The 16,649-nt window shown below is 37.1% G+C and overlaps 1 pseudogene; it reads left to right on the top strand.

Annotated features, from left to right (window-relative positions):
* The first annotated feature begins 1,705 nt into the window (after positions 1-1,705).
* The window catches only part of LOC132104075 (chloride channel protein 1-like), a 29,296-nt pseudogene continuing 14,352 nt past the window's right edge, over positions 1,706-16,649 (top strand).

Below are 16,649 nucleotides of genomic sequence, written 5' to 3'. Positions count from 1 at the left end.
AGTGCTCTTTGTCTTGATCTCTGTCATCTACTTGCATTTTTGTTGCCACACCCACATCCTACTGCTGTTTCTTTAAGCTCCGCCTTCACATGAGTTTCTGCCATGTATCACTGTACCACAGACAGTTGATGATATGAGAGTGGCTTATTAGTCATATGTTAATATGATAACATAAATGTCTGTATGTGAATAAATCTGAAAATTTTGAAAACTTTATTCAAATTTACTCAATCATCCAAAATGAGGATGAGTTTCTTCATCAGAACAGAATAGGAGATATTTAGCATTGCATTACGGACACTCAGCAGTCAAGTCAAGTCACCTTTATTTATAAAGTGCTTTGTACAATACAGATTGTGTCAAAGCAGCTTGACAGTGTCAAACTGAAAAACAGTTTGTCAGTAATGCAAGAGGAGCATATGGTTGTCGTGCAGTATGAGAGTCCAGACAGCTGATAAAAACATCACAATAAGCCACACGACTCCACTCCAGTCCATGAAATAATGTCTTGTGAAGTGAAAAGCTGCCTTTTTATATCAAAAACAAATCCATCATGAAGTATTTAACCAAATTACGAGTCCTATATCCATAATATTGCTTTATCCAGTGAAAAAGTCATCTTATCTGAATCAGGAGAGAGATATGCACAGATCAAGCACCATTTACAAGCAAAACAGTTTAAACAAATATGTTGTTTAGAGGACAACAGGGGATGGACTTTTCACTGGAGGAGTTATGGATATTTTGGACAGAAGCTATGGTTTAAAGATAAAGCGTCTTGGATTTGTTTCTTTCAAACAGCTTTTTGCTTCACAAGGAGTCCTATGGATTACTGTGATGTTTTTAGCAGCTGTTTGGTCTCTGATGGCACCCATTCACTGCAGAGGACCAAGTGATGTAATGTTAAATTTGTTCCGATGAACAAATGATCTCGTCTTGGATCTTGGATGTGCTTGAAAATATCATAAATACTTGAGAGCTGAATATTGTATACTGTAAGCATATTTAAAAACATATCTTCAAAGCTATTGTGCACAATATGAATTTGTAATGTTGCAAGAAACGTTACATGCTAATCACAAAATTGAAGACAGTTTGAAGTCTGTGGCAAAACAATTAGAGTCTAGCAATTCTACAAAAATATTACATTCTACTCATCCTATGTTTTTCCACTCTTATCCAAAATGTGTTTATTTAATGCTAAAGCTGTCTCTGTGTGTCATTAAGTGTATTGTTTAGCCTTCTGTTGATTATTAAAAAGGCTGAATCAGAGATGGCACTGGCTGATTTGGTCCTCCCTTTGCTGCTCTCATCATGTTTCATGGAGGACGGGGAGTTCCCTCGCCTGCTCAGACCCTCACTGTGCCCCTTTCCAAGTGAACAGGTGATCAGAGTCTTAGTTTGTTGCCAGGGGCGACAGGATTGGCCACTATTAAACAAACCGGCTCCGCTAATTAAGGGCTAGATGGGTTTAGTTCGGCATCTACGGTCTCTTTGTAACTCACAACCTCTCACACACGTGCATAAACAGATGTGTCCCATGCACAGACACGTACACATGACGGACACTCATGGAGCTTAGTCAGGCAACTGGACTGCTGTGTTGCTCCACATGAGAAGATATGTGAAAGAGAGCGAGAAGGCTGTGTGCATGCGTAAAGCCAGGAAAGAGAGATCGAGTGAGAGAACTTGCAAGCCTCTCTCCCTCAGTCTGGGCCACCCCAGGGTGGGAATGCTAAGACAGACAGGCGGTTTATTTTTGGGTCAGTGACAGTGTTTCAATGGCCGCAGATGCATCGCAAAGGAAGGCTCTGAGATACCAGCAGACCGTGGTCAGTCACTGTTTCTCTCCTGCTCTCTCTCTCTGTCCCTCGCCCTTTTTTCTGCTCTTTCTGGTTACTCTTTAGACAGAATTGCTGTTCTTCTGTTGTTTGAAATCGTATGCTCTCAAAGATGTTGTACAATCTTTGCATGACTTATATATTTCTATATGGACTGAATCACTGTGTTAAGTGCTGAACTGCAGAACTCGTGGGAAAGTGCAACAGGATTTAGTCATTTTCTCTCCCTTTTACTCCATCTCTCCTTTATGTATATAGACTCCTGAAGAATCTGTAAAACTAGTTTTGTTTATTTGAATAAGTTTGCATTTTGTATTTTACACTTTTTCTAACAACAACAACTAAAAGGTTGAGAAAATGAAGAAGGTTTTTCAGGATACTTGCTAAGAAAATGTAAAAATATAGTACACTTAGAAGATGTATCATTTTCTAAGATTTAAAAGACTAACTGAAGAATCACCCAAATATACATTGTCATCCAAAATCCATAATGTTCAAATTTTTGCAGTCTGTAAGATTTATTTCATTTTTTTATGGTTTTTGATGGATTTCTCTTATGCTCACCAAGGCTGCATTTATTTGATCAAAATTATAGTAAAAACAGTAATACTGTGAAATATTATTACAGTTTCAAATAACTGTTTTCTAGTTTAATGCATTTTAAAATGTAATTTATTCCTGTGATGGAAAGGTGAATTTTCAGCAGCATTCTTCATTCATTCTTCCAGTATTCAGTGTCAAATGATCCTTCAAAAGTCACTGATTTGATGTTGAAAAAACATTTCTTTTTATTATCAATGTTGAAAACAGTTATGCTGCTTTAATATTTTTTTGAAAACCCTATAAACCCTATATGAAGGTCTTTACGATCTCTTTTAATCAGTTAAATGCATCCTTGCTGACCCCAAATGTTTGAATGGTAGTGTAAGTGGAAACCTAATCATAGATTATAAATGTCTTGCTTAATCTCAGCCTGTCATGAGAGACCGTCAGTGTGGTCCCTTAAGCTCCGGAGCATCTGGTGTGATTGATTGTCTGCTGTGATTGCTGCTTTGACTGAAGAGGAGATGAATGAGTTTGAGATGGTGGTGATACATGTTTGGTTAGTGTAATATAAAAATTGCTTTCTTATGCAATCAGTTGAGGTCATATTTTGTGAGTCATGTCACTGTGATTTATTGAACAGCATAAGACTGACTGAATAAGCAAGAGAAAACCTGTGTTCAATCAATAAGCATACAGAATTTTGGGTTATGGGTCAGTTAATACAGATAATTCCACTCTTACAGTGATTTACAGCAACAAAACAACTAAAATTAATTCATTTTTGTTTGATCTCTTGATTTCTAGGAGTATTGCTTTGTGCAAATGAGCAGATATTCCATGCAGCGATAATGAGTTTTATCAGTCATGTAGTTAGAATTAGAAATAGAAATAACTACTGGCAACCAACATCACAAATTGGCGACCTCTAGATGTTAGATATGGGTTGGATTTTTTGATAATGCAGTTATGTTGTCAACCTGAATTTCAGATATTTGTCTCATATAGTTTTTGTTTGTTTGTTTGTTTTGTATTTAGAATTAGCATTTATTTTTATATTTTCAGTTTTTCATTATAATTTTAGTTTAAGTTTTAGCCATTTCATTATGTGCTTAGTTTTTTTTATTCTATTTAGCTTTAATTTTATTTTTAGTCATTTTATTGTTTAAAATTTTTCATTAAAGTTAGCAGCATTTCATGTTTTCAAGTTTTTATCTAATATTTCAGCCTGATCTCACAATCAAAACGTACATATTTAGACGTAAATTAAAACTGTCCAATACGTATTTGCCTTTACGTATTTACAGTGTCGTTTACGTATTATCTGGACGTAATTACAGGTTCGATACGTATTTAAATTTACGTAAAAACAACCTCAAATACGTACAGATAGAACGTGTTCTCTGACCAGTCAGTTATCCATAGAAATTTGCTAATGAAGCTGCTTTTCAATGCGTATCTGATTATTATTTTTTTTATATTTATGTATATTTTCCCTTTTTATAATTATTTTTATAAATGTAAGATCCCTAAAACCCACCCGAACCTTAACCTACCCATTTTATAAAGAATGTTAAAAGAATAAAACATAATAAAACACAATTTTAGCAAAAATATAACATTAAAACGTTATTTTGAGCCACTAACGTTAATCCTACACCTAAACCTACCCATAACCATTTCTTAAAACTACATAACGTTACTGTTATAAATAAACAAATAACAGACAAGCAAATGTAACGTTAATCTTTTATTTTTTGCGAAAATATCAAAAGTGGTACCAAAAGTAGTTCAAATGATAATGAGTTCCATTCGCAGTCCTTTCTGGAGGTAAGTTTTTATAGGGTACAGAGCAGAATTAAAATTATTAATCCGTGAAATTATGTATCTGTCTTCTCTCCGTGAAGGCGCGCTGGCTTTCAAATGTCTATCAACTGAAACACGGCATGTCACAATCTGTGACGAATTAGGTTAGAACCAATGAGATTTCGATATCAGTGCCGCAAACCATGTCCTAACGTTTCTCAAGGGTGAGCAACTGGCGCTATTTTCAAATTCGAATCATAAAGAGCGCGGGCTTTGACTGTGACGGTCGCTGTTGCTGAGAATGAAGATGAAGATCGATTGATAAAGAGCTGAATTTGGATATGTTCCTTGCAAACATCTGGATTCTAAAGATCTGGAGTACAGCAAACAAATAAAATGGATGTGATGTTTTATGCTGTGCTTTTGTGTATCTATGGTTATATTGTCAGTCATTGGATAGCATGCGCGTAATTTGCACGGGGGTTACGGGGGTCATGACCCCCCCAAAAATCAGATCCAGCTAATATAACCCCCCCAATATCATCACATCATTCAGATTAAAATAGATATGAAATATTCAGAATTAATACTTTTGTTCATTTTCTTTATTAATTTCATTTGCCAGCAAGAAAGATAGTATCATATTTTAAATAATCTGTAATGTACCCCCCGCCCACCGCACCGATTTGGTATTACCAAAGTCTCTGGTATTACCCAACCCGCTTTCAGTACCAAGTTTGTTCACTATTTTGCGCAGTCGATGGGATGACTGGTTGGAGAAAGCTGACGGAAAGATGAAAAGGACACTGAAAGGCAGCCAGACAACGATTTTTCATTGTTTGTCGACACCAGCCAAAAAAAAAGAAAAAAGAAAAAAAAAGAAACGAAAAATCCTGACCAAACGGAGGTACCCTTAAGTTAGCTGTTAAAGGCCATGGTGCAGGTTAAACACCACTGTCGATTAATGGGTACATAAAGCAGTCAAGATATGTATATAAAGTTAGAAATGTCTCCAAAATGGTGTTAAAGTCCAGTTTTTGGTTAGTAACGGTTATTTTTTACGCAATTCGGCGATGACGTCACATGAGGCAGCCGTGGTGGAACGTAGCCTCCTCAGCCTTGCTCAGCTACTAGAACTAGTTCTAACACTGACTATGGCGTCTAACTGGGATGAGGAAGAGGTGGCAAGACCCACAGTTAACATTTATGATGGCCCACAGCCATATAATTTCGAACCGTTTAGACGTGAGAGGGCGAATGAGGAAATACCGAGAGCCGATGGCCGTCAAAGACAAATAAATGCATGGTTAGAGGAGAATGACTGGAGAGTTGCTACCATTTAGAAACCCAGCAATGACTGGAGATAGTAGTCTATGAACAGCAGTGCATACAACAAACTTCTTTTTGCGTTCAGTGAATAGCATCGAGTGAAAGTCAACGTTCTCTTTATATCTAGTGAGAGTGATTATGTCGTTGGCTCAGATAAGTAAACTTAGTCAGACGATCTATAAATAGAAGGCATATTACATTTAATAATTACATTGAATAATCACCTAGTGTTTATTTATAAGCTTTTACCTCTTTCTCCGGTGAAAATGTTGTTTGCAAACGTATCTGACGCCGAGTAGGCTGGTCATGTCTTCAGTGTGATTATTGTTGATAGTGCTAAGCAGATGTAACGTGCCTTACGCAGCATCCTGGATTTGAGGCATGCTGCCTGAATCCGTTTGTGCTACACATAGCATACTCACACTTCAGGCAGGATCATGGTCCCCTTCAAGCCAGCACGCACGAGTATGTTCATGGTTTATGTTTACTTTACCAATCTTTTTACACGGAGTCCTTTGAACAACAGCTAATTGGTGTCAGGAGATGTGTTGCATACACAATAAACATGCATAAGAGACAGGCTTAAAATGACGTTTACAACTTACTTACAGAGTTTTAAACTTAAAAATCTTTCCTACTTATTCCTAGGCAATACCGGTACACTGCGTACAGACAGGCTATACGATGGGCTTATGGAGTTTTAGGCAGGAGTATAAGGAAGTCTATACCCTCTTGTGTGGTTTCAACCATCAGACAAAAATTCCAAAGTGGTGACCAGACCTATCAGGGCTTTCAATGGCCTCGTTTGGATGAAAATGAATAAAAATAATTGCTTATTCTGTTGTGATCACCCAATTACCCTTAAAATGTTATAAAGTACACAGAACACACGGATTTTGATAAGAAAAAACTGTTTATTTGGCATTTCTTGTAATGGTTACTGAACATTTAAACATTTACTGAACAAAGACACAGGTTGGAAGTAAACAAATCTATATAAAAAAAATGGTTAGGCACAAAACCTACAAGGAACACTGATGAAGGGCTAGAACTGAAACGTTTGCACATTGTTTCTTTTGCCTGCAATATTGTGGTCTTACCTGAGGGTCAACTGATCTTTCTCTTTCACACACACACACACACACACAGTGATGCATGCAAAAGCACATCAAGCAGACACACAGTGAGCCCAGACAACACCGCACACAGAGGTTGACAAGGCACAGGTAAAATGATTGGTAAATTATTTTTAATTACATACAACAAATTCCATGCAAATAACAGACAGAGGAGCAGACATGCAGCATGCAGGACCCCTTGAATGGGGTACAGCGACAATTATTGCCACAAAGACGAAAAAAAGTAATTTTGTGCAAAGTAAAACCAAAGCAACAGCACACAAAAAAACAAAACATGCAGCATGCAGGAAACCACCACCAAATGAGAGGACAGGGACAGAAGGAAAAAAAGATAAATACTTACAGCTAAATCATTGGACTTGTCTTTGAAAAAAAGAAAAGAAAAAAAAAAAAGTGAAATTAGTTTTTTTTTGTAGCGTGACTGCCGGGCTAGGTAGAGGCTGACGGCCTCCTCCTTAGGAACCTGTTCGAAGGATTTGGCGATGGGGGCGGGTGCATCGGAGGACAAATTGGCACTAACCTCTCGAAGAGCTGCAGGTGATTTGGTGTAGCTTTCCCGAAGGGCCTTCATCAATGATGTTGCATAACCTGTAGACATAATAATAATAATAATGCTGTATAAAGATCATTGCCACTGTCATTCAAACTACAGTACACACAAAAAAAAAGAGCATTCAAAATGGTATATATTGGTTTTAAATTATCTCACTTGTGGTGGGGGTCACAAGTGTAAGGTGGCTCCTCATCAAACAAGTCCTCCTCATCCTCCTCATGCATCGGCTCTTCGGGCGCCCATGATAATTCACTGATGACAGAGGCATTATCATCTTCATCTGTCTGTTCTGGACTAGCGAGGGGAGTGGAGGTTTGTGGGCTAAATGACGTCTGTGTGCCCACACTGACCATCTTGGGCTTCAGGTTAACCTGCACAGCTGTGGAGAGGCAGTAAACATACCCAGACATGTGACAATTATGGCAAATCTAAGCGGCTATGTTTTGGTGTAGGCTATGTATTAATTTAATCAATGTGTATGGAAATGTCCTGCTTGCATAGATACTGGCAATGTTTTAGACAGAATATCTACCCCTTAAAATACCCAAGATTTATCGTGAGACCATCGGGGGGGCTTCAGATAACACTGTGTCTCAGCGTCAGAAGTGGAGGAGGGCAAGGGCTGATCCCCAGTATCGACACTCTCCACAGTGTCTACACTGTCCACGGTCTCCTGCTGTGAGACGTCTGTCAACATCTTGCGAAAACAAATATAAAAAAGGGGTCAGCGAAATGCAAGGGTGTAGTGGTGAAATAAGAGGTGGGTACACTATGAATACTTAGATCAGTGATTAGCAACCAAGGGTACACAAGCACATTGCAGGGGTACATGGAAACATTTAATCATTTATTTTCAACTTGGAAGTACTAAGAATTATTTACTTATCATCTTTGAAATGCCAAGACGATAAGTAAATATTCCCAGTCATTGCATAAGTTCATCAATAAATTGGGACGTGTGTGCTACAACTAGTTTCCCAGTGGAAACAATAACCTATGGCACAGCTGTACCAAAATCAAAACTGTGAGTGGGTGAGAAAAAGGCTAAGAGGGTACACAAGAGAAAAAACTTAGATTACAGTACAGTGGACCCTGATATGCGCTACTCAATGTTTTAAAAAATACATAAAAGACATTCAGAACATATTTGATGATGTTGAAGGTTACTGTTAAATGTTTACACCAATACTAGTGGTAATAGATGTCTAGAGTACATGTGGTGCATAAACTCTATGAGGTAGTGAATTTACTGAGAGGTAGCTAAACTCTGAAGTGAGAAGTGGATAAACTGTTTCTGACATTTCAGCGGTGGGTAAACTGCGTTTACTTGCGTTTAGTCCCCACTACAGCCCTGGCGACACGGTCACGGTCAAATATATGTGAAAGAGAACCGTAGCAGACTAACACAAAACGCAAACACACTATTGTGAAAGCCGCTTGATGATCATCACCACTGATCCAAACACTAGCCATGAAGCTTTCATGACGATATGGACATTTACTACAGGGCAATTTGGTTTTGGCTCATATTCGTGAATCACGAAATATGCTCTTCTAACGTCTGAGTGATCTTGTTTGTAGTGGAGGCTGTGTCAAAGGGAACATACACACAGAGCTAGCTAACACGCAACTTGTAAACATTAACGTTAGCATGATGCTTACCGTGGCAATAGCTCGCTTGCGGCAGACGGTGGTGTCTCTTGACCTCGGGACAGGGCAAGCAGAGAGGTTTGGATTCACAGACGGCACGGCGGTAGGAATTTTCTCATTCTTTAAACCAAGTGCGACCATCTTGGCGTCCCCTGAGTGGTAATCCTCCTCGTTGAAATGCGCGCTGCATATTCTCGAGTAGGCGGTGACAGAGCTAGCTGAAAAATCTGCCCGCCTAATCTTGACAAATTGCACCCAGCTTCGGAAGATCCCTTTGTCCTTAGGGAAACAATGGACCCTATGTCCAGTTTTGCTGGAGTTCTTGCACCCGGCACAAACACAGCGATACACCATTTTATCTATTTATTATCTACTCTTTCTCTAAGCTATCTGTTATGCTATGCTATGCTATCTCTCACTATCTATCTATTTTATGTTATGTTATTCTATCTATCTATCTATCTATCTATCTATCTGTCTGTCTGTCTGTCTATTTACTTATATATCTGACACTGTCACTCTTTCACTAACTGCTACTCTCACTACTCGTCTCACTCTCTCTCAATGGCGGGCTTTCGTCTGCTAGCTAGTGCCTCATGTGACGTCATGGAATGCATGCGGGAGAAATAAGAATCATCGCTAACCGCTAAAATATCACCTACTTTTCCTTATTATATTTCTTTTTTGTAATACTTTACAACATCAAATACAATGGATAACTGTTTAAATGTTTATTACCAACTAGAAAAGTGTAAAAAAAAAAAAAAAAAAAAAACCTGCACCCTGGCCTTTAAGTTAGCTCAGCGTTTCTCAAAGTGTGGGGAATAGAAACATGACAAACAGGTTTTGTGCCCATCTTTTTAATTCCTTTATTTATTGACCATACACTCAAAATAAAGACACATTTAAATGTAAGCCTTGACGTTACTTAACCTCTTCACACGTAAGTTTAAAAGTATTTCAAGGCTACCGTTATTGATCGTAGTATCGCTTTATGGTTCCCATGGAGACGCGCCATTCATTGCTTGTCACACAGTAGCCACAATAGTGCTGAATGACTGATGATCTGCTTTTATTTCCTTTTTTATTCAAAATTTCACAAATGTGTTAGCTATAGCAGGATATATCTGATATTCCGATTGTGAAATATGTGCAAGTGGATGTGTTTTGTTGTTCAAACACCTTTATAACGATCGCATTACTTGAGCTGTATGCGCAACGTATTTTAGGTATCTATCTTATTAAAATACCTAAAAAAAAATACGTACATTATTAGGAATTTACCACCTCTGGTTCAATTTGAGATTATTTTTATTTTTGTTTGTTTGTTTGTTTTTTTGTTGTTCTTTTTGCATGGATTTTGCAAAGTGTCAAAATGAATCAAAGCACAACTAGGTTAATGTTAGTCCACACTTGTATTGATGTTATCAGAGGCTAAATGCAAACACAATTATTATTATTTTTTAATCTAATTTTGAGTCTTATTTCATCACACTTTCATTTTCTTTATTTGAAAATTTTTAATGCTTAATAAAATACATTTTAACAGTTAAACTTAAAGCCTAGTTTATTAACATTTTGTTGGGGTGATTGGGGACAGGTGGGGCTCGGAACCCTTTCCTACCTCTGAAGTGGGGAATGGCAGAAAAGTTTGAGAAACACTGAGTTAGCTGATGATTTGTTTTGTTGACTGGAGTTGGCTGGCTAGATGTTCGTTTGCCAGTGTCCTATGAGGTAAAGCCAGAGGGTGCCAGGGACTGTGTAGAACCAATGTCACTGAATTGTAACTGCTGTTTGCTCCAATACAGTCACCCGTTTTGGGGGGGATTGCATAATTAAATTATGCAAATTAGCATGTTACCTTTTACACAAGAAAATAATACAATAAATTAATAAATAAATAAATATGCCGCGAGTTTACCCCCCCCCCCCCCAATGGTAGACCCAAAGTTACGCCCTTGTTGGATAGGAGAAAACATTATGTAATCCCCCGAAAGGAGTTTGCAGCATTAAGTAGATGAGTAAACTGCTTTCAATAAATTCAATAAAAACATGTATTGATATGACCATTAAATACAACAGATTTAAATCATTAAAGCCACGATTTTAATATTAATACATGGGAATGCATATACATTCACACTTTACGTTAGATTATTTACGTTTTTTAGCTGCTAACACGTAAGTATTTGTACGTTTTACTGCTATAAATACGTCAAAGTTGTTATGTTCATGAAAACGTAAGGAAATGTACGTATGGTAGAACCACATTTAACGTAAAAATACACACGTATACTCATGAGATCACGTTGAATATTTATTAAGATGTTATTTTATTTCAGCTTTATTTCAGTTACCAAAAATTATTTTCAGTAGTTGTGGTTGTAGTTAACACTAACAAAAAATAGCCATTCACATATGAGGTCATTAATTGTATTTATTTATTTATTTTATTATAATTTAATACATTTTTACAAACAAAGTGTACATTTAGCAAAGCTAACGAACGAAAGACCCTTAACAGAAAGGCCAAGCATACTGTGATATGGTGACAAGTGTGGTCATCCCAGCATGGGAAGAACATCTATTTTAAAAGACCTTCAACAGAATTACATATGAGATTACATAACATCACATGACAACACCATGACAATCGCCTCAATAGCCTTCCCATACAGCCATTAACATGACATAAAGTACAGCAGCATACCATCAAAAACTCAAGCAAATTAGCCTTTTCTGATTGGAATTACTTATTTATAGTTGTTATCTTAGTATTTTTTTTATTTAGATTGACAAAATCTTGATTGTGCTCAATGTACTTGCATGTGTAAACTACACATATTGCCTCAGCACCATATTTGTTGTTAGCTGTCTCAAGCTTGTTAGCATGGCAGTGTCGCCTGATTATAAGTTTCCAACTTTCTTTGGGAGTCCTTGGAAGACGGATGAACAAATTGGAAGATAGAAAGCTCCACACAGAGGTGTGTAGGGAAGTGTGGCTGTGAACACTGGGTCACACCAAAGCTATTATTAGATTAGCGGCTAGTATTACTGACCCTGGGTAGAAAGGCGGTAGTTCCAATCTATGGCTGACGGAGGGGGTCTGCGGGGGGTGTAGAAGACTTTAGGTGTAGATGCAGACTGGGATGAACTGAGAAGAGAGGAGGGGGTGAAATATGGAGAAATCAAGGGATTAAATGTACTGTGGGAACGGGTGAAAGTAACTGGATAGATGTACGGGATGAAAGTGAGATGTGTTATGAGGAAGAGAGATGCATGATAAACATATCATCTACATGGGCCCATTCCAAAGGTGAAAGTGAAATATAGGCCCATATTTAATGTTCTCTGAAAAATATTAGGCCTAAACTACAGAAAAAAATGGTTTTAATGTAAGATAAAATATTACAGTTTTTTTCAATTGCTAAACGTCAGTGAGCACAAATGGAGCTACATTTGCAAAACTCTAACTCTTTCACGTGATTTATTTACATTTTTAGAACATAACAATTCTTTAAGGTAAGTGAAAATTAGCAGTTTGCTTCAATAGTCTGTAGTAATTTACGGAATTACAGTAATGAGAAAAAAAAAGTAGAAACTAAAAGTACAAACTGTAATTCGCACAAATAATTGAGGGGCTAATCCTGAATTTGCAATCAGCAGTGTTTGAAATCTATTCTGTTTTGAATATGTGGTTCACAGTTTTGACAGCACTGTGTTAGCATTTGAACAAAGTGTTGTAAATCCACAGTGTTGTGCAGGTTGTGGTTAAAGTCGTTGGATAAGTGTGTAGAGTTTTGAAAACTGTGTTCAAGCAATGAAAAACGAACTAGAGTTTGGTCCACATGAACTGCTGCTGTGCAGACTGTAGTTCGAGTTTTGCACATGTGACTCAAGTTGTGCCCACTGTCATTTAGCAATCTAAAAAAAAACTGTAATGTATAGCTGTGTATACGTAATAATTTATGCTGAGATTCAAAAGTTTGTGGTAAGTACTGCATTTATTTAATCAAATATACAGTAATTTTGTAAAATGTTTTTATAATTTAACGTTTTTAAATATATAATTGTTCTTTCTTTTTTCTATTTTTACATGTTGTACTCAATATTTTGTATTCAAGAAACATTTCTCATTGTAGTTTCTATATGAAAAAAAACTATTATTATTTAACAGTGTAAAAGTTTTCCCTCACATTTTTGACAGTCTGATGCTAAACAAATTGATGAAGTACATTTATTTGTTTCATTTTATTTTACATTTAATTTGATGTTTCATGTGTTATGTTTACAAAATAATACAATAATAGTGGTTCATTAGAACTGCTAATATTTGGGTCAGAAAACCTTCCATTTTCAGTTTATTTAGGCTAATCAAGCATGAAAATCTCCTTTATCTAATTTTTTTTTTTAAATATTGGATCATGTTAGTCTCAAGTTACATAACTGAAGTATTGAGCACTGTGCATCTCCTGCATCTACAGTCATTTTCATTGTTTACTTCATTACATTTCTAAAATGAGATTCATTCATCAGCAGTATAATATTTAGCATGTGGAAAGATGTGGATTTGCTGAAATCAGCAATTAAACTGTTTGGTTGCATTATAATGACTGTGTACGAGACATCACATTTGTGGCTGTGTACCAGCCACAACATTTCTTGTTTCATACTCTTAACCGCAGGTTAAATTCTTGTAAATAAATCATTCAGGGTCATGGCACTATAGGGTTATGCTCGCAGACATACTGGCTCAGCCTACATCATGTTCCGATCCTATTTACTGTCCCTGTCATTAGGAATTGTGACAAATTGTTTGTAGAGCAATTCATGAGATTTGCAGGTTTATATTGTCATATATCAGTTTCATTTAATAGATTTAAGTAAGAAAAGCTTTGTGTTTGAGGTCATACTGTGTGTGTGTGTGTGTGTGTGTGTGTGTGTGTGTGTGTGTGTGTGTGTGTGTGTGTGTGTGTGTGTGTGTGTGTTGGAGAAAGTAGTGGGAATGAAGTAATGTATTTTCCAAATGTCTGGGTCTTATCCGGACAGTTATAAATCTAAATGGATACTGCTCTTCTGCCAGTGGTATACTCAAAGCATGTCGAGAAGATATTCCTCTATTTTTGGACTCCCTCTCCTCTGTCACCTCTCGGGTGCATCATGTTGTTTTTAAAAATGGGGGCGATATTTTACTTTTTTAAATAAGTGTCTAAGACAATTTGTTGTGATCACACCAGTGAAGAATATTAAAAGCAATAACAAAAGCATTTTTTTTTATATTTGTTCAAACAAAATTACTAAGATGCCTTATATTTTAACATTATTCATCTGAATAACTTCTGACAAAAGAAAACAAAGATTTCTTGAATCTTAATGAATAATAAAATGTGCAAATATATATATATATATTATATATTTTAAATATAATTACTTAAAATGTATAATATAAGAAACTTGTAAGCTTGTAGGTTCAAACCTTGCCAGGTACAGTTTATGAGATACCACTGTAATGGACTTTAGGTTGATCCAGGCGTGTTGTACCTGTAAGTTGCTTCAGAGAAATGTGTCAGCTATTTATCTACTGATCTCTTGAGTAACAAAGCATGTGATTTTCTTCTGTGATCAGCTATATGGAGAGTACAGAGAGCACCCTGGTGGGTCCCAGCAGAGAGAGGCCACTCGCCTTCTGATGGAGAGACATAGGAAAAAACATGAACATCACCACCATCACAGTCACCATGGGCGCAGTCACAACCGAAGCCGCCACCATCGGGAGCTGGACGTAAGCAGCACTTATGACAGACATAAGGAGGAGAAGGGCCACACATCCTCGTTCAAGAAACGCCGATCCTACTCCAAGTGCAGAGGTCAATAATAATAAGCCTGGCAAAAGCCGATACAAACTATGTGTGAAATGTTGAAATCTGATAGGGATTGCGATGTTTTCCCAGACTGTGTGGCTCGAGTACAGAAGTTCCTCATCTCTAAATTGGGAGAAGACTGGATCTTTCTAGTGTTGTTGGGTATTACAATGGCATTAGTTAGCTGGACCATGGATTACGCTAGTGCCAAGAGTCTGCAAGGTACTACGCTACCCAGAATTCCTTACGTGTGGCACAGCTTCAGGGGTTTCACAATTTAAAGCAAAAACGCAATGCTCTCACTTCAGCTTAGTGAATTAATACAACATAAAACATATCTGCACAAGAGAGAGAGTTAAAATAAAATGCTATATATATGTATAAGGGTACCTGAGAAGGAAATTGTGAATGAGATTGAAAACCTGTTTAATTTTGGCTGTTATTTCCTCATATTCTTTTACCACCTTTCCATGTTTTTCCCAAATTTAATTTCTAAAACTTTTGTCTTATTTGCTGTCTTCCTCTTTCTTCTGTCTTCCTCTGTCTTCATGTGCTCCATCACTTCTGTCCTTCTCCATGTCTCTCAGCATATAAGTGGTTTTATGGGGAGTTGAGGGGAAATATCCCGCTGCAGTACCTGATCTGGGTCTTCTATCCCATGGTGCTTATCCTGTTTGCCTCCCTGTTCTGCCACCTGATTGCTCCTCAGGCCATCGGTGTGTAGCTTCACTGTTTAGATTTTTTTTTTTTTACTTCTATTCCTTATATTATTTGGCACATCTCACAATGGCTGTGTTTGAAAGTCATACTCAGTTCTTTACTGATATTGGGTTCTTGGTCAATTAATTTTGGGGGCTTCACTGTCTATATAATCTCGTTTTTTTAATCTGATGTCTACATACTCTTTGTCTGTCACTTAAAATTACATTCTGTATTCTGTGCCACTTACAGTTAATATACCAGCCACGTAAAAGCTTTCTTTAACTACTGTAATTTCTGCACACTGTTTCTACTCAACAATGCCACCTGCTGGTTAAAACGCCTGCAGTCGTTTTAACTACACCATACAGACCATTTATTCCCAACCTATGGTACTTATGCAGGACTACTTTCATTGTATTAAACTTAAAAAAAATATTTGGTTTTTCAGAGGGTTAGGGTTATTTAATCAGTTTCTTCAGTTCCTTTTTTTTCTATACTGTATTTGTTAATCTCTCCACTCATAACAAAGTTTTCTAAAAACTTCCAAAATTTAAGTCTACATTCTTACTGTTAAAAATGAAAAATGGGGTCAAAAAAAGCCCAGTATAGGATACATGAAAAGCAATGACTCAGATTGCAGTATAATCGGTTTCAGCTTTCTTGTCTGTGTAGTGTAAACTATCCTTATCCATTATCACATTTATCTCTGTCTGCAGACTTTTCCCATTGACTTTTTCATAATTCATTCCTTCTTTTTACCAAGCCATTTGATAGTTTTGTCTTTTTTCTTTCCTCTTCTGACTCTTATTTTCCCTCAGGCTCTGGTATTCCAGAGCTGAAAACCATACTCAGAGGCGTTGTGCTGAAGGAGTATTTGACACTCAAGGCATTTATTGCAAAGGTGGTGGGGCTCACTGCTGGTCTGGGCAGCGGTATTCCGGTAGGCAAAGAGGTAAGACACATTTGATTTTGCACTCTCATGTAACATACATAGTGGCCTCATTTTTCCATTTTATATTATACAAAATGCACTATGATTTGGTAGAAACACCTAAACTGGTCTTAACCCCATCCGATGCTTACCTTTGAACTGTGCTATATTTATGCATTAGGGTCCCTTTGTTCACATAGCCAGTATCTGTGCAGCTGTGCTCAGCAAGTTTATGTCTTTCTTCTCTGGAGTCTATCAGGTAAGCAGAAGTGCATGAAGATCCTGCAATGCATC

The sequence above is a fragment of the Carassius carassius genome, chromosome 25 (assembly GCF_963082965.1).
Source record: "Carassius carassius chromosome 25, fCarCar2.1, whole genome shotgun sequence".
In the NCBI taxonomy this organism is placed as follows: Eukaryota; Metazoa; Chordata; class Actinopteri; order Cypriniformes; family Cyprinidae; genus Carassius; species Carassius carassius.
The sequence above is the reverse complement of the archived record's forward strand: the minus strand, read 5'-3'. Positions and strand labels throughout refer to the sequence as shown.